The 18,531-nt window shown below is 42.4% G+C and overlaps 1 long non-coding RNA gene across 1 annotated transcript in view; it reads right to left on the bottom strand.

The window, feature by feature from the left end:
* The window catches only part of LOC310902581, an 87,164-nt gene extending 71,123 nt beyond the window's left edge, over positions 1-16,041 (bottom strand). Inside the window, exon 1 of the long non-coding RNA XR_014586811.1 lies at positions 15,940-16,041. This is a non-coding gene — a long non-coding RNA (uncharacterized lncRNA). The remainder of the gene's footprint in view (positions 1-15,939) is intronic.
* Between the last annotated feature and the right edge of the window lie 2,490 nt (positions 16,042-18,531).

The following is an 18,531-nucleotide window of genomic DNA, read 5'->3' as shown; positions in this document are numbered from 1 at the left end:
GTATGTCCTAAATACCCTCCTTGTTTTCTGCATATACTAATTTTAAAATTCCAACTAATTTAAATATATAAATAACACCAGAAAGCAATCAAGATTTCTTCACTATATGCCTCTCACAGGATAATTTTCTCATCCATATGTATTATTACCAAAAGATGTGTTCTGCATACTGACAGTAGCTCTTGTTCTCTCAGCGTTCTTGTTCGCTATGATAGGTCAACATCTTCTAATACTGAGTTTTCAACTGAGCACTTTCTTTTTAAATAAGAGGTTGCTTTCTTTGCTAAAGTTCACTTTCTTACCAAAATAGCAAATAGCAAAATATCTCAATCTAAAAAAAAAAAATAAAAAAAAATCAATTCTTTACAGAAAATAAATGCGTCTTTTCTTCCTTTCTCCTCTTTATCTGCCATTAAATTACATTCATATATCTAGCACCACACTCCACTAAGCCCCATCGCAAGAGAAAAATCATGATGCATCACTGAAGAGAGAATCTGAGAATAGCAGAGACAAATGCAGGACACCTAAATCATTTCCCCTCAGGAAACAGAGTGGTAATCCAGAATTAAAATATTTTTTCATCTGCAGCTGGAATGTGTCACTTTCTGATTTGCAGCTGAAAACAAAAATTATTTTCAGTTGAAGTTTATATAGAAGGTTTTGCATTTTCCAGTTGTCACTTTTATCAATGATTTACATGCCAGCTGAGAAGCATTTGTAACAGCTTAGAGTATGCATAAACTTGCAGTATTTTTGGAAAAGAAACTTAAATTCCATAATGAGTTGTTCACAATAAACTTTATTTCTAACACATACATGATGCATGGTGTGCAGACTAGAGCCAAACATATCCACACTTATAAAAGGGGATATTGTTCTCTGCACTGATTTAATTGGCACCATATTAATACGTATTATATCAAACATCAAAAACCTAGCCTCTTTACACCACAGAAGTATGCTTAGAAACCTTCTGAGAGAGTGACAATATAAACTAGTTATTTTCTTCTGGTATCCTAATATGTTTTAGTGCATCTTTTTCATGATGACGTGTTTTAAAATATCAAGTACTCCTTTTTGGCAGTGATTTAGGTAGTGAGTTAGGTCTCGCTATTTTCAAAAAGTACTAAACAATCCTCAGAAAATGTGACTATTTTGGAAAAACAATTCCAAAATACCTAATTTCAGCCTGAGCATTTAGTACTTGTGGACACTGAAATGTTCTACTCTGCACATCCACCACTAGAGGAGCTACCGATCAGATGCCCTGACAAAGGTACTAGCATACATACTCTCTACATACATACACACACACTCTATGGTCATGTTCACACTTTTATACACCCAACCCAAATGAGGTCCACTACCATCACACCAAATAAAACAGCTTCAATTGATAAAATTGGGAAGGCTTTGGTACAGATTTTGAATAGAACTTAGTGGTAGGAGAATTCAAGTGTGGGCAGGGCAGCAGCAGCCCAGACTGGCTCCGATAGGAGGGCTCTCTGTGGAGGCCTCTCCTATCTTGTGCAAAACACTGCACAGAAGTGCTTCGTTTCATAAAGGACCTCATCTTATTAACATGACTTGGGATTTCCGAGGGCAGAATCTAAAGGCAAAATAAGTAGTATTGTGGAGTGTGTAGACTTTGATGGTTTTTTAGGCTCTGGATGCTTTGTGGGGGGAAGCCTGTGTATGATTCAGAACACCATCAGGGGGTTCTATGAAAACTCAATTCCCCCGTCCCTTATTCCCATAGAGTAAAAAAATAAAAGATTAACCCAATAAAAAGAATAATACAGGATTAATCCAGTTTTAATTCCCTTTAATATTTATAGAAAAGAAAATATTCACACAAGCAAAGCAAAACAAAAAAAACACACATGCAACAAAATGAACAGGATAGCTACTTTGCTGGTTGTGAGCCGTACCCTCATTACTGACCTTTAGAAGAGGTATGGAAGAAAGGCAAGGAGGTGAAAATTAATAACCCTTCAAGCAGACAGCAGACAGCCATCATAAGTTGTGTGATCTAGACATTTTTATCCACTGTCCCCATCCTCCAGAAAGACATAATTAATTTACAGTCATTTTAACCTGCAAATGACACTTGTACAGTTGGAGGGCTGACAATCAGTTTCGCATGCTAGCAGCAGGGTGTAAAAGTCTGAGTGCTGTGGCATTCGTGCAGATACACTGAAAAGTATAATTGATGGGACCTCCTACCTTGTTAAGTGCAGTGGCACTAGCTGTAACTACATGCAGGCAGGAGGAATACATGCTACTCTTCAGCAGACAGAATAAAAAAGTAAATAATAAATTAAACAGTCCCTTAAAGTCCTATCTGGAAGAATGGTTAACATTAATAGCTTTGTTTCTTTTTAACTCACAGAATATGGCAGTGCGAGTCAATAAGCAAAATGTCTGGTATGCAACTTTATTTTGTGGTTTAGATTGCAACAAATTCAGAACACGATGCACAGTCTCTGCTAGAACCACTGTAAATGACAAAAGTTAATGATAGATCTGTGAAGAGGAAGGAATAGGAACAGTAAATGTGTGCGCATATTTGTATAATAATTCAACAAATCGTAGATGACAAGGTCTCCTTCACTGAAAAATTGTTCAAATAAAAAAGAGCCCAACTTAAAAGGATTGTAAATACCAGGCAGCATTTTCAATATCTAGAATATCCATAAAAAAGACTGAGCTCACAAACTACCCCAACTATCCCATGAGCATTTGGGGCTCAGTGGACAACACTGTGCAATAAGTTGGAGCCACCAGCCTGAAAGCTGGGAGAGCCTTACAAAGCCCTAGGCATCCACTTTATCAAGTCATGCATTTTCGATAGCCATCCTTGGTTACTAAGACAGTGTTCAAGTATTTGAACAAATTGGCAAAAATTAAAAAAAAAAATCCTTAACATGTTTGTTAACTGAGGGTATATTCACAGGCCAGCCGTGCCTGCCTTCAGTCAAGGACTGCAGTCCTGTTAGGCTCCATGACCCTAAAGCTACCTTCATCTTATTTACCAGAAAACTTGTGGACCAGTCTCAATTACTGCATTCTCACTGTTACACATCTTCGCCCTCCTCTTTTTATTCCCTCTACAGCCAGGTCTCACTCCCAGCACATCCAGGACAGTGAGTACCCCAGTCACACTGAGGCAATGCCTTCAGGTCAGGATTTGCAGCGTCACTCACAGCTCCTAATGCAAAAACTGTCCCCCTCCTTTACCCATGCTGCCAGTTTTCCTTCATTTGAGCTGGGAGGAAGAGCTGCCCACCATGCAGAAGTGCCTCTGTAACCAGCTGTCTATGCCATTTCCACTAAAGAAAGCCCGTGCCCACCACACATTTTACCAACCTTACTTATGGACAGGTGCAGGCAGGGGAGACATCCACCCTGCTCCTTTATGCACTGTATATGCTTTTTTAAAAATACATTAGGAAGTATTTTAGATGCACAGATCTTCATGTGCTGCAAGAAGGGGCTGTATATAGCCTGAATAATCTGACAGAAAAACAGGCTCACAGATGATAAGTTTCATGCCACTGATTTAAAGTGGTAGAGAAATGAAATGAATGGTAATCAGTACGTTATCTCCAAGCTCAGGTACCCAAACTCCCTTGGTTATGAAATGCCATATTAGTCAGAAGTTCATTATATTTCTTGTGCAGCATAACAAATGTGAGCCTGCCTTCCAGAGGTGGGAGTCCTCCTCTTTTGTGGGAGCAGCGGATACCCTTGGGGCACTTAGTCATATGATACTGTACCACAGAGCTAAAAATAGGGTATCGTGTCAAACTAGATTTATAAGAGATTGCTTTCTATGTGCGTGCAGACAGCCTGATTTTAGATTTACATCTGATCTATGCTCAACTGCATGGAAGCATTCCCTCCTGAACACCTCCAGAGGTCATGAAAAGAGTCCAGAGTAGTACAACTTCAGTTACACATAACTAAGTGTCCCACTGCTACTCAAGTAAATAAATTAAAAAATTAAAAAAGGCAGAAAAGAGACCTACAATAATAAGCAGCAATTATCACGAGCACCAGTTTCAGATGCACTTTTAATCCTAGACACTTTAAAATTTGGTATCAATTTTATCAGGTCAAAGCCAGAACATGTTTGTTTTGGTCTTTGTGGTTTTATCAGCTTCTCTTCACCTAATCACCTTTCCTTCATCACAGATGAACTTATATTCTATTTTAATTCTTCCCTTAAAGGATCTACAACATTCTGCTTGTATGCTTCTGCTTATCTAGCCACCGCACGCGTAGAAGACATGACAGTATGGTATGAGATAAAAGTTTTGTATGAGATAAAAGCTTTATTGGCCTGTATTTTGGATGACCAAATTACTCATGAGCGGTGAACTCATGAATAAGTTATGAAAGTCATTACAACAAGTGCCAATAAAGCCTTTTTATACGACACTGTCATATATTCTACGTATGCGACTTATTTTACAGAAAGGAAAAAACTCTACATAAGACTCTTTTTAGAGAGTCTTAAATTTTTTTTATTGGGACCATTTCTTCTATTCTTCCAACTGCAAACCAGACTTTAATTAAAATAAGCCATGCTCCACTGTGCTGAGAGGTACAGAAAATTTAAAATCTCTCTGAAACTTACTGCTGTAGCTTTTACTTCGTCAGAACTCACAACACACCACAACTTGAAGAGTCGCCCCACTGGAAAATTATAGACTTCCCTTTCCCAAAGGTGGGAAACATCTAGGTACTATCCTGGGTGGATACACAGCTAGGAACCCTACATTTATCAAATATCGTCTATTCTGAACATTCAATCACTATGGTTTTCTAAAGGACAGAAACTTTAATTAGTAACTAGGAAATTAAGGATATATTATTGTTAAGCTGGCTATATCAGAGAATAACAACTTTCTGAAGATACTAAGAAATCAAGTCCCAGGAAGCTGAATGAGGAGGGTGTCAATGAGGAAGGTATCAGTCCTCATTCAGCTTTAATTTACCCCACAACTATAGGATAACAAGAGAGAAAGAAGTGAAAAGAGGATGAATGTGTACACATTTGTGTGTGTTTGTATAAAGAATTACTAAACACCCTCTTTCAGTTAGCCAAATTGTAATAGTGAGGATGCTTCCTGACACATTAGTTTGTCCGGCATTCTTCTCGGAGTTGAACTCTTGCAGGTATTTTTCCTCCCTTAAAACGTCAAGCAAAGGTTGAAATCCCCAGGAGCTGGTAATTGGCATTGTTTTCAGGGGAGCTGCGGGCACAAAGGGTGTGATTCGTTTGTCTAAATATAGGTTTCTCCAACTGAATGGGTTGTCTGTGTACTTTTATTCCTCCCTGAGGGAGGGGAAGGGAACCTAATCAGCACCCAAAATAGAACAGTTTGAAGTGAAGGATTTGAGCTCTGGAGGTGTTTCCTTTCCCACTGGCAAGACGCTCCCCTGAGGCTTTCCGCTCGCCCTGTAGGCATTGCAGGCAGGATGAACCCAATCCACAGACTGTAATGCTGCCTGCCAGCTTCTTCCCTGGTTTGCTCCATACGCAGCCATTTACACAAGTAAAATTAGTCAAACACCTTTTTAACTTGGTAATGTTTTTCAGTTCATACTCTGCTAGGTCAGTAACTCTACCCAGTGCATGTCAGCAGTTAATTTGCCCATAATGTTATTTCTAGTGACAGCAGCACTTCAATCAATGATTCGGTTTCTCCTTATGCTGCAATTGGACTGCAATTTGGACTGCATTTTGACACACTTGCCAGATAAGCTATTACCTGGTGATTTGTTTTCATTTATCAGTTGCAATACTTAAATAGCCTTTGCTCGCCTATGTTGATTTCTGAAGAGATGTGCCGCTGTTTTCACAACACCAATGAATCAAGGAGAGAGGCTGTAGCATCGGCATTCCTTGCTGATTGTCAATTCTGCATCCCCAATGCAATTCTTCCTCGAGATGTTTACAGGCACAATTGGCTCAAGCTATCAGTACTCGTGTTTTGCCTTACTACCTTTCAAATCACCGAGGTTCTTAACAGGGCTCTCATGCTCTTGCCCAGCAATTTCAAGATATAACGTATGCAGCTGGTGGGGGAAGAGAAAGAAGTGCCAAGCAGATGCCACACTCCCACCGCTCTCCTGACTGCTGCATGGAGCGAGACCTCCATCTTCCTGCCAGGCAGCCGCATCCTGCTGCGGGACAGGCTCCTTGTAAAGCACAAAAGGGCAGGATGTGACAGGTAATAAAAGAAGAGCACGATACATCAAACAGCTAAATAAATAAGAGACTGGGTAGAGCATTCCCTCTGCCCATGCTGACAGCTGGACAGCCTGCTCAGGCAGCCAAGGCAATTAAGCCCTAGAAAAACTGCTGCTGGCCAAAGAGCCCGCGGATAACAGCCTCCCCCTAGCCAGACCAGGAAACATTCAGGTCAAGGTGGGAGACAGCAGGTACACATGAGGACAGGAAGTTTTACAGTAGGATCTTTACAGCATACTAGATCCTATCAGGCTGTAATCTGCTGTATGTTTGCATGGATTAAACCCAACTGGTCAATGACTTATACGCTTTGATGCACCTTGGCTGACCATCACTTAAATCCAGTGCATGCCCTTTACTTCAGCAATAGAAGGCAATTCAGGATTAATGTTCCAGGGCAACACAGCTTCCAAACCATGATCACATGGAATAATTTCCATTATTTTCATAATAGTTATTCCCCTGGACACTTATGAAAATGGGATCTCTAATCATGGACCTTGCCTTATCTTACCCCGTGCTTTGCCTCTTGATCTCTATCACCTGCCACTCGAGATGTCCACACTTGACTGTGAGTTTTGGGGGATTTAATTTTATTTCTATATGTTGAGGATTCCCCCCCCCCCCCCCGATATTTCCAGCTGAAGTAAAATAACAATGAATTACACAACAGAGGATTGACCAGAGTACAGATTGAGCTGGATAACACCTGGGAAGAGGGTGTTCAAGCACCTGTCACACCAAACTTCCATGTTCTACCATTTGGACAATTGCATCTAAACTCCTCCTGAAACAGCAGGAAGGAAATTTCAACACGAAACATGTCTGAATTAAAGGGTTTTAGCAGAAGTTGGAACAGGATGTACAAAGTCACCTGTGACTGTACCAGGCAGGATTCAGGTGAGATTTGTGGCTGCTCAAATGCATGCAGAGGGTCATGCTGGCCTCCATCTGCCCCTGGGGCTGGGAAATTTGCAAAGGTGGTTTAAAAAGACTGCAGCCAGACTCAACAGGGCTCGCTCTGTCTAGTTTTAATAGTGACAATAAAACGCAGCTCACCCAGTAACTCAGCATCTTACTGTAAGCTGAGCAATGAAGTCCACGAGCAAGCTTGGAGCACTGACTTGAACATCGAACCTTTAGTTCCTCAAAAGGTGCAGTAATTGGCCTGGCCATACGACACATTCAAGTTCCCGAGGCTGAACCTGTGTTATTTAAATGGCAAAGCATGGAGGTAAGAAAGTGAAAGGACAAGTAATTTTCTTCTTTTGTGTGCTGACTTTGTACCGCAGTCCAATCCATTTCCTGCTGCTATTGAAGTTCCTGTTTGGATACAGAAAGGTAGCAAAGGGAGCAGGGGTACCTGCAGTGCAGTCTGGAGATGCTCAGCCTCATTTAATAGACCTACCTCTCACCTGGGCAATTATCAAGACAAAGAAGCATGAAGCTCATCATCATCTAATTTACACTGGTCTCAAGGTTCAAAGCTAAACTACGTTGCATTCTGCACTTAAGACATTTCCATTGATTTTCTCAGTCGTAAAACATTCTTGTCTGTTTTTTTCCCCTTTACAGCCTTGCTTTCCCTTATCTGAAGTGTAGCCCTGAAGATGGAAAATGAGTTGGAGGACACAGAAAGGAGGTTAACATTTTAGGTATGCCATTATTATCTATACCACAGCGACTCAAAATAACTTCTGCACATATACGTGACCGTAAGCACTGACTGTCTTTATGCCATTATTCTTCACAAACCTCTTATTTCAAAACACTTCTTAGTAGCTTTAGCACTTCCCTGAACTCCAAGAAGTCCTGTCCAGCCCCTGCATTTATTTTCACTACAAGCGACTGAGCTACCAGAGCTTTGGTAACAAAAGCAGGAGATGGGACAAGGAAGGAGAACCACCTCCTTCCCACAAAGGAAACGTGCTGATAAAAGCTCAGGCAAGTTAACCTGACCCAACTTAGGGTCTAGGGGCTCTCAGGCATAGTCTGTGGTCACTTTAAGCAGTGGAAGTGTTTTAGGAAAGTCAGTACTTCCACAGACAATCCTTGTCACAGCATGCACAACTTCAGGAGGTGCAAATCATCCTTACAGAACACTGAAAAAGAGGCAAGTGCAAGGACTGAAACACACACAGTACATTCCCCATCTCCAACAGCATTTTCATACCCCAGGGTATGAAGGGTTTTGCAGCCCTCAGGGCAGCAGGAGCTGGCTGAGGCAGGCTCGATAGGCAGCAGTTGTGCCTGCCTTTCCTTGAGACAAGCACCTAGCTTCCGCATGCTACTGCCCTCAGCCCATGGCAGTTTGTTTATGCCTCCAAATCAAATACAAATCTCAACCTAGAAATGTAGACCTAGCAACACTCCGGCCATGCTACTACAAGGCAGTTGTTTCATGACGGAGCAGATTTGCACACAAGTGGTGGAAAGAGATCACAGTTAAATCAAGAGTTTGCCTCAAGTCTCGAAGAGCCATTGAGTTAGTCCCACTGAGACAAGTTACCTCTGATAGCTTGCAGAAACCAGATATGGGACTGCTGTATCTAAAGCTGCATCCATTGATCTTTCTCTCCTAGCCCCAAACCACCAGCCCCGTACTTAGGGCTCAGCTGGAGGCATTGCTTGTGAACTCTGTGCTACACTCAAACCACCCAAACCCTGCTACAAATCTTAACCAATATGTGCTCAGGCAGCACCCTGAGCACAGCTGTCCATAAGGTGCTTTGAGAAACAGGTTTGAGCACCAGAAGGAAAATAAAAATTCCCAAGGACTTCTTCCTCAGGGAAGAGGCAAGTTATTGTTGGCTTTCCCAGGAACCAAAGACAGGCAAACTCTTCTGTTTGCTTACAAAAACTGTCACAAACTTCTTAAAAAGCAGACATACAGTTTTAAAGAGCAACCTGAGCAGTGAACAGAGTTTGCAGCAAAACACATTCAAAAGACAAGAAAGAAAATATATACACTTTTTTGCTGCCCTGAATGTGATTTCAATTCAGAATCATTTTAAGGCCAAGCATAAGGTGTGACATAATGCTTGAAAGATGTGCCTGAAACATTATCCTGAAGAATATTTTCACTGACTTCCTTAGCAGAAATATGTTATCAAACATTGTATCAACAAAACTAGACATTTTTTAAAGCTTAAATTTAAAGCAGAACCATTGGTTCTTAACAGCCTTCTGAGAAGACAAAAAGATAAAACATGACAAAAGGCTGAAAGACGCTTTGGATTGAAGTACTGTACTTTTTACAGGGTTACGTTTCCATATGTCTAAGCAAAATATAAAGATAAATCATTATTTAACATCGAAAGAGGTTAACCTAGGACAACCTGGGAATCCACAGTTAAAAATTTTGGTGAACATAGAGAGCATGATCCTCCTCCTCCTAAAAAAAGCTCTAAAGGGGAGAACACCTGCACGGAAAGGAACGCATCCAATGCACTAACTTTGGGAAACTGAGGCTAAGTGACAAACACCACCCACCCAAGCGTACTTTACCTTTGTAGTGGGTATTTGAGCTGATTCTTAAAATAGCTGAAGTACAGCAACAAGCACAGCTGCAAGAGGTGCTCCTGGGTAGGAACTAGCAGCAATACTGGCTAAAAGCACTGGCTAATGGGTCAGCTACAGGTGGGGCGGGTGCTGTAATGAAGCATCTGGGGAGCCACAGCAAGGCTGCTGAAAGAGAGGGCCAAGACAAGAACTCACATGCAAGCCTGCAGGCAGATCCAGTTATTTCACCTGTAGGAAATTCAGCCAGGATAGCAGAGACAGAAGCTCCGGCAGCAGAGCACAAGAGCAACATGCACAGCAGTTGGTCTCTCCCCCAGCTCACGGCCTCAGGAGTAAAGCCTGGTTAGCAAGGTCCTTGCACACCCACAGCTGTGGGAAGAGTCCCAGGAGGATAGTCCTGGGCGGATGTAGCTCAGGTGGGCAAAATCTTTGCACCTAAAATGGAGGCATATTTCCTAGATTTTAGTGTATTTCCTTTCTCCGCTACTCTGGGGTTCTTTAATTCTTCTAACACTTCTGAGTAAATCAGCAAACACCAGATAGGGAAGTTCTTGGCTCTGGTACCACTGGATATCATCATTTTATATTTCTGGGTGATGCTAACTCCAGTTGCATTGAAGATCTTTAACAGAAACCCCTGAAAATGGACTCTATTGGTCTAACAGTCAGTCAGTTCCTAGCAAGATGACATAAAATATTTCTTCATCTCAAATAAAATATGCAGTTAGCCAGCTAACGTGTATGATTTACTAAATGCAGCAGTCAATACATCGAGTATTCATTGAGTACTCCTGACATCTGTGGAGATATTGGCTTGATAAATAGCAAAGCTATGAGTGTCCCTACCATATGTACTTTGCTTTAATTTTAAGCAACAGACTGGGGTGCTTTGTTCGTAATCAAGGTTGGGATACCTCTCCTACAGCTCAGAGACCACAAAGAGCCAAGGAGTCAGGTTGGTTAGCTTCCAGCAAGCTCCTTGAAAGCTCTTGTAATTTTGCTTTTTGCCTTCAAGGAGAACATTCATTGGGAAGAAGATTAACTCTTCTGCCCAGCTTTAACTGCTGGCTCTGCTACTGACCCTGCTGCAAGACCTTTTGCGAGGCTTTGTCCCTCCATATACTTTCTCACTCTGTTTTCTCATTTCGAGTCAGATTCTTCAGGAAGCTGTTTCTTAGCAAGTTTTTGGACTCTTTTTTGGCAAGTTCTTTGCACAATTCATCTTTTATTTCTAGATGATGCCATAGCAACACAACCACGACACTGCAGCACCAAGAGCAGAAAGTGCAGACCCGGGCACGGGGACCTACTCCAGGAACTCCCTCCAACAACACTTCCCTCCCAGGTCAGGGCCAGCTCTTAGCACAGCCACCTTCGTGTGTGTAAGGAGCCCACTCTTTTTGGAAATGCCCCAAACACCCTTCTGGGCGGTGTTAGCATTTAACTAAACTGCAGAGGAGGGGAAAAGGCAGCTAGCCAAAGTCCTCCAAGCCTGCAAAGAACCTCACAGACACCTCCCAAGAGACAAGTCCTGCCCTACAGTTTCTTTCTGCAATTGCCCTCCTTAACTATTTACTTTATTTATAATAATTATAAAAATGGTTTATTACTTTGGGAGACACACCAGTAACCTGTGCATATTCTGCAATTACATGAATGTGGTTGGTTTGTTCTCATAGCAGCTTTCCAGAAATGTGGTGCTGCTACAGATTTCCCAAAAAATGGTGTTGCTATGGTTTACATCCAGAATGGATGCAGAAAAGCACAGTGAAAAGCACAACCTAATTTGGCTTCATGGCAGATCAGATTGCCTTCGTTTTGGCAGAAATTAGCCCAACACCAGGACTGAAGCCTAACACAGTGCATGAACAACCTTGGGGAGGAGGCAAAAGAATAATGTTGCCTTTCTGTACTTGACTGAACAAAGCAGATTCTGTGTTTTTTGAATTTAATTCAAAAGCTGCAAAAAGACATCTTCCTATTTAAAGGAGAATTAATGGCATCTTTACTTCTGCCACCAGGTGTTTTATAACAGACCACAGACGCATGCAGTATCTCTGCTTGTAGCCAGGGTCTCTCAAAGTCCAGTACAAGAGAAGTCTGCAAGGTAGGCAAAGAACTGACCCCAAGTGCAAGGGGCTTTCTTCTCTCCCTTCTCCTGCTCAGACAGTCCTTTCCCCACACTCCTGTTTGAAATAAAAGCAGCAATATTTTATGTAAATAAGGCTAACAACTTTGTTGTTGTTGTTAAACGGACTCTTAGAAGAACTATTTGCTCATACAGACTATCCATGTAACTGCAGTAACTGTTGGGGACATCAGCTGATTTCTTTAGCCATCCCTACGTCTGCCAAGAATCTCGGTCCAAGACTGCTACTCTGTCAAACAGCCCTTCCTGGAGCAGAGGAAAAATTAACTTCCCTTACAACAGCACCTAATTATTAATTTAACTCCAAGAACAGCCTGAAGAGTTTGCACAATGCAGAGAAAGCAGACGCTTAGAAATACCTTTCACGTGCAAAGGGTAGCTGAGGCAGGCCATTGGGAAACTTGCTTCTAATCTAAGAGGAAGCAGTTTCCGCTGTAAAAACGGCATACTGCTCATTAGAGTCCCTGCAGATGGTTCCTTTTTCCATGTACTTGGAAATCAGGAAAGGCCAAAGGCAGCGTGGCAAGGACTAAATGCTTTCTGTAACTTAGACCTTTAGCATCATTCCAATATCCTGTCATCTTTGTTCTCTAACACAGCAAACTTTAAGACTTTGCACCTGGACATACTTTTTCTCATGCTTTACTTTACTCAGCAAGCCTCTTCAGGAGCTTTGGGAGTTGAAGTAAAGAAAGGTGTGACCACACACATTTCAAACTTTTTGAACTCACCTGTCTCTCTCACACAGAAATGCAAAGGAGAAAGAAACCACAGAAATTTAATATTTGCTCTTGCTGCACTCCTCTTGGGCAATTCTTCCTCTGACCTCAGGTTGCATTCATACATCTATCATCAAATATTTTCTCTGCATGACCAACAAGCAATAAATGAGGTGACTTACTCTGCTTGCTTACCCTTTTGCCACTTTCCAAGAAGCTCAGAGATTTGCAAAGGTGATCTGAAATGCTAAATGCCCATATTCCTTTCAACTTTCCATAATGTAAGGGATCTAAACCAGACCTCATGGAAAAGCATATTAATGTCTCAGAAGCACATTTCCTGACAGACTGGCTTGTAAAAATCACCGTATTTGCCATCTTCTGATGGCAACTTGTCTACTTATACCTGTAACTACCCATAACACGGAAGCTGTCAGCGATTTCTAACAAGACTACGGTATAATTCGTCTAAAGTGAATACTTGTGCCCAGCGCTCTCTTAGAAGCTTTAACTACATTTAATATTCTAATTTATGACTGAAATCCTGGAGGAAAGGTATAGAATTTAGTAAAATTTAGTAATGTTCTGTTTTAGGCTGTTGTACAATCCGTTATCCACCCTTGAAATTCACTGGGAACACAACACCCGAGTTCTGTGGTGGCAAATATTCTCTATCACTACAGAATCACAGAATCGCCTAGGTTGGAAGAGACCTCCAAGATCACCTAGTCCAACCTCTGACCTAACACTAACAAGTCCTTCACTAAACCATATCACTAAGCTCTACATCTAAACGTCTTTTCAAGACCTCCAGGGATGGTGACTCAACCACTTCCCTGGGCAGCCCATTCCAACGCCTAACAACCCTTTCAGTAAAGAAGTTCTTCCTAATATCCAACCTAAACCTCCCCTGGCGCAACTTTAGCCCATTCCCCCTCATCCTGTCACCAGGCACGTGGGAGAACAGACCAACCCCCACCTCTCTACAGCCTCCTTTAAGGTACCTGTAGAGTGTGATAAGGTCGCCCCTAAATCTCCTCTTCTCCAGACTGAACAATCCCAGCTCCCTCAGCCGCTTTTCATTAGACTTGCTAAAATGTTTTGTTCTTTGGTCAAGTAATCATAAAAAAAACAAACAAACAAAAAAAACACTCTGACTTCATTGGGAACTGAGTTGATGAGCTTTTTCCCTATCATTGTGGATTTCCCCATGGCTTCTTTTAAATGCTTTCCTCACTGCAACAATTATTATTTCTGTGCTTTTCACAGTAACTAGGAAATTTCTGCCCTATAAGGGAGCTGCATGAGTGGGAAATATTGATTTTTCTGTATATTGTTCTGCTTGATGCTACTGCTTGGCATGTTTCTTTTTTTCATTTCTCATTTCCAACTTACCCTACTTTTCTAGCACCGCTGAGCATTTGTCATAGCTACATGTAATATTGCAGTATGTTCCAAATAAACTTTTGGGGTATCTGAAAAGAATGACTGCTTTTAGTAAAGTATGTATCTACCATGGCCCTGAGTTGGCTGAAGGTTTGAAATGGGTTTGATTATAAACATCTTCCCACAAGCTTTGTAAAAAAAAAAAAAAAAAAAAAAAAAAATCTAAAAGAATAAATTTCTGAAATGCCTACCCTCAAAGCAAGGTATACTAAGAAAGAAGAAAAGGGAAACTTGACTAGCTGTTCCCCCCCACCTGCCTTGTGTTTTCTGGCATATACACTACTTACAGACTTAGGTTTATTCCTTCACTAACTTCCCGCATCACTGGGCCTTCCCCTGCCTCCTCCCACCCCTGACCCTTCCTCCCCCTCTCCGCAGGCAGCCCCTGGGGTGCCCAGGAGCAGCTTCCAACTCACCAGCCCTCCCCGCAAAGCAGAGATCAAGGGCTGCCACAGCCTTAGTGACCAATGTGCATATCACAGGGAAGAACATAGCCTGGGGCTCCTTGTCAAGAAGGAAATACAGCCCACGATGAGTTTCAAAACCTTGTAAAAATTAAATACAATCAGAAAATGCCAGCTTGTCCAAACAAGAGAAAAATCTTCCCTTCACAGGACGCACTCTCTATACCTTGACATCTGTGCAATAACAATGATTTCATTTTTTTCCCTTCTGCTGCAGGTTCCCCCCAGCTTTACGATGTCTGAGCAACGTTCATCTGTTAGCCAAGACACGTGTAACATTCTCAACAAGATGTAGCCTAAGAAGCCAAGATGCTTCATTGTCAGTACTACCTGCCAACGCGGCGCCTCACCGTCCCTACTTCCTACTTCCTCACCTTCCGGCTGTGCACAGAGGAACATCGGAGCTCCTCCAGCACAAAGCCTGGAGCCATCGACCCCGTTAACTCTGGAGCAGGGTCAGGAAGGGAGGTGTTTCCAGCCCACAGGGTAAGGATGTATTTACTTGCCTAGGTCCTGAGTGGTCAGGAACTCTGACAAGTCTCACCCAGGCTGATGCCCAAGTACCAGTTCCCACCCGACACAGGGAGCTCCTAGCTCAATCGGTCGCTTCTCACCAGCAAACCTTTACCTACCCTGGGATGAAGCTAACTGCCATTCTCCCAAAGTGTTCCTGTTTGTCTTTCACAGCATTTTTTAACCACACATTGCAGTTCTCGAACCACACCTGTAGGAATACCCTGTCTGTGCAAATGGGCACTGCTTTGCTCCAGCGCCAGCACCGCTACCAGCTCCGTGGGGGTCCACACCACATCCCAGCCCACCAGGAGCCTGGCCCCGGTACTGTGCCCAGCGCTGACACCCTTTGTCAAGCTTCACAAACACCATCTTCCTAAGCTGGCCTTGTACTTTCCCATAAATTTATTTTTTCCCCTTATTTTAGGGGTTTAAGTTGAGCTTTGGCTTCCCTAGAACCCCATTGCTTCAGTTATTACTGCAGCCAGTCCTTTAGTGTTTATTTTGTAGGGTACGTCTAGGCTTGCTGAGCATCCCTTTATGAACGTTTCTTTTGAGCATACAGTGCTCATCTTGACTTACAAAGTGCTGAGCCTTTTAGATGAGGAATTCTTGTATTCTAGCTTTAGCTTTGACCCTCGAACTTCTCTTTTCTCTACATTTTTTTTAGAATAGTTGAAGGAACTTATTACTGTTCCTATACATTTATATAGATTTGGGATATTTTATACAGACTTGTTAGCTGCTATCATTTTTAATTCCATTGTTCTTCAAGCCCCGATACCCCTGCACCACCATCCCACAGACATACAGACATTTACATCCAACTTCATCTATATTTCACCAGTAGCTTTCACTTACAGTTCAAAGTGCCGCTGAAACCTTTCCCTCATCTCTTCAGCCATCTCCAAGATTTTAAGGCTGCAGAAGGATTTACAAGTTGAAACTCCCACAGGGTCCACAGCGGCATTAAAAAAATAAGAAATAAAAAGCTCTCCCTGTTGACCTGAACATGAGGTTCACCTGAACAATGCCATCTGCTGCCTCTCCCCAGCCTCTGAAGTTGTTTGCTTCTGCACATCCACAACTAGGGATGGCAGAGATGTCTTCTGCTACATTTTTTTTTTTTTTTTATCCTTAATAGTCAGGAATAACCACAAATCCATTCATTTCCTCTATAGCCAGTGGAGGTAAGCAGACAACTCAGGGCACCACAGTTAAATGTCAGTGATATAAATTCACATTTTTTGATCTCATCAAAAGCTGTCACATCAGTGTCTTTCCTCTAAAAAGCCCTCAAGAAAATGTTCTTCACTTACTGACAACACTTTGCTTCAAAGCAGACATAGAACGTGGCTCTTGTTTCTTATGCAATTGTCCCTGCCATGGATAAACTCAGAAACATCAGGGAAATAAAATACTATCCTTTACTAAAACAAACAAGTTCCGAGATATTATATCTGATGCTACCATTTATTAAACTACTTATTTCAAAACTCTCCCATATCATTCCACACTCAGCTGATTCCTCCTTCGCGATACCATTACGAGATATAACCCTGTCAACCACAGTTCAGAGGTGGGAGGAAGGGGAAGAGGAAGAAATGATTTGCTGGCACATGGCACAGCATAGGACCTTGCAAGCTTCCTTCTGCTTGGCACTATCTCACCTGTTCATTTTATACCCATAGCCATGGAAAAGGCCTATTTGAATTCTGTGCTGGTCATAAGCTCTGATTTGACAACTCTCAAAGCTGAAATAATTTATTTATCTAGAGAACAGGCCCTGCTGCCCTGTTGAATACATTCAGTTCCTACCTGGCCTCTTCCTGCAATAGGGAAGAAAGGACAATTCATCTTCCAGGCTCATTCATTATTCATAGCTGTCTGATGAGACTCCAGCCAAAAAAGCCAATCCGTATCAGGTGAGACAATGGCTATTGTTATGAGAAGACCCACACAAGCCCAGAGGGTTATTTCACATGGGGCTCACCTGGTGATTGCAGCAGTGGCCTGGGCTGAATTCACAGCAAGGATCCTGGAAGTCAATTCAACTCTGGGGCCTCTTAAATAAGAAAGGTGAAAAAGCAGAAACCAGAAGAGCCTGAAATTAATTTTCTAAATATATCTGGGAGCTGTGCAGACAGCCTGGGAGTTGCAGCATTTCACTCTATTTCAGTTTGGAAGCACTGGGAACAGCCATTGGTCCATTTTGTCTTCCTTGAGAGCTTTTAGATTTTTGTCTCCTTCTCAGCCCACTGATGGAGCAAAGGGACTCAGACAACTGACTGGGAAGCCTTGGAGCTGATGCCTCCAAAGAGTTGTCTCCTCATTAGCTTGGGATCTTACACAGCAAAGCAAGCCAGCAAGAGGCTGGAGAGGACTCTGTCGGCCTCTCATCAATCAAAACAATTTCCCTGGGGCGTTTATGCCCCAGTGAATCTGGGCACACTCCTATACCCCTGTTGCGCTAGGGGATTTTGGATTAGGTCTACTGACACTCAGGCATCAAAAGCATTGGCCCACTGTCCATGACCTCTGTGTGAGCTGTTACCTCAGGAGAGCTTCAGGAAAATTAAATTGAAAAAAAAAAATCAAGGCAATGTTTCTGGTCCCTGCATAGACATTCAGAAACCTTCCTTCAAGTCCCGAGGCTTCTGTCTGTTTTAGGTTTCTGTTCACTAAAAGCAATCCCTTTGGACAGAGAAACAAAAGCTTGAACATGGAAGGCAGATGCTGAATCCTTTATCACTAATTATCTTACAAGGTCAGAGCTGGAGCACCTCAAACTGGACTCTTATCTCTGTGATGGAGAAAAGACCGCTTTGAAACCCTGCATTCCTGTTAGCCATCCCATTTTATTTGACAATTGCCAACCATCAGTGCCACAAGCACCTTTGAAACTGTAAGCTGTTCTTGACAAAACCTCTGACAGCACTGTCAAATCCAAAGCATAAAAGCTTTCCAGTAAACGCAGCCGTTTGTCACCGCTTTCCTTGCGACCAGCTCATCAGCCAAAACAGCAAGCATTTTGCTTTTGTTCTTCCCCTTCAAAGGGAAGTTGCAAGTACAAGTAAAAGTGAAAGGCTTAACCAGGTTAATCAGGTCAGGAAACGCCAGAATAACAGAAGCAGACAGCTGAAATACATACATATTTACCTTGGCCAAAGACAAGTGCTAGGGCCAGTGACCTACTAAGGCAGAAGAGGGGACATGGAAGGGTGACATTGAGCTCGGACCCTGCTCTCAGGTACAGGTGAGGCATGTGTGGTGAGCTTAGTCCAAATTGCCACAAAACCCAGGGTAAAAACACAACAGAATTGGTGATAGCTTGTGGTTGGCACGTGGCTCCTGCACACCCAAAGGGAGTGAACTGGTTAGTGCCCACCTGCATTAATTCACTATGTGCTGTATTTCCAGGAACCCTTTTTAAGAAGGGTCAGGCAAAGACAG

This window comes from Anser anser, assembly GCF_964211835.1.
Source record: "Anser anser genome assembly, chromosome: 7".
NCBI lineage: Eukaryota > Metazoa > Chordata > Aves > Anseriformes > Anatidae > Anser > Anser anser.
Note: the sequence above shows the minus strand (reverse complement) of the source record. Positions and strands in the feature narration are given on the sequence as shown.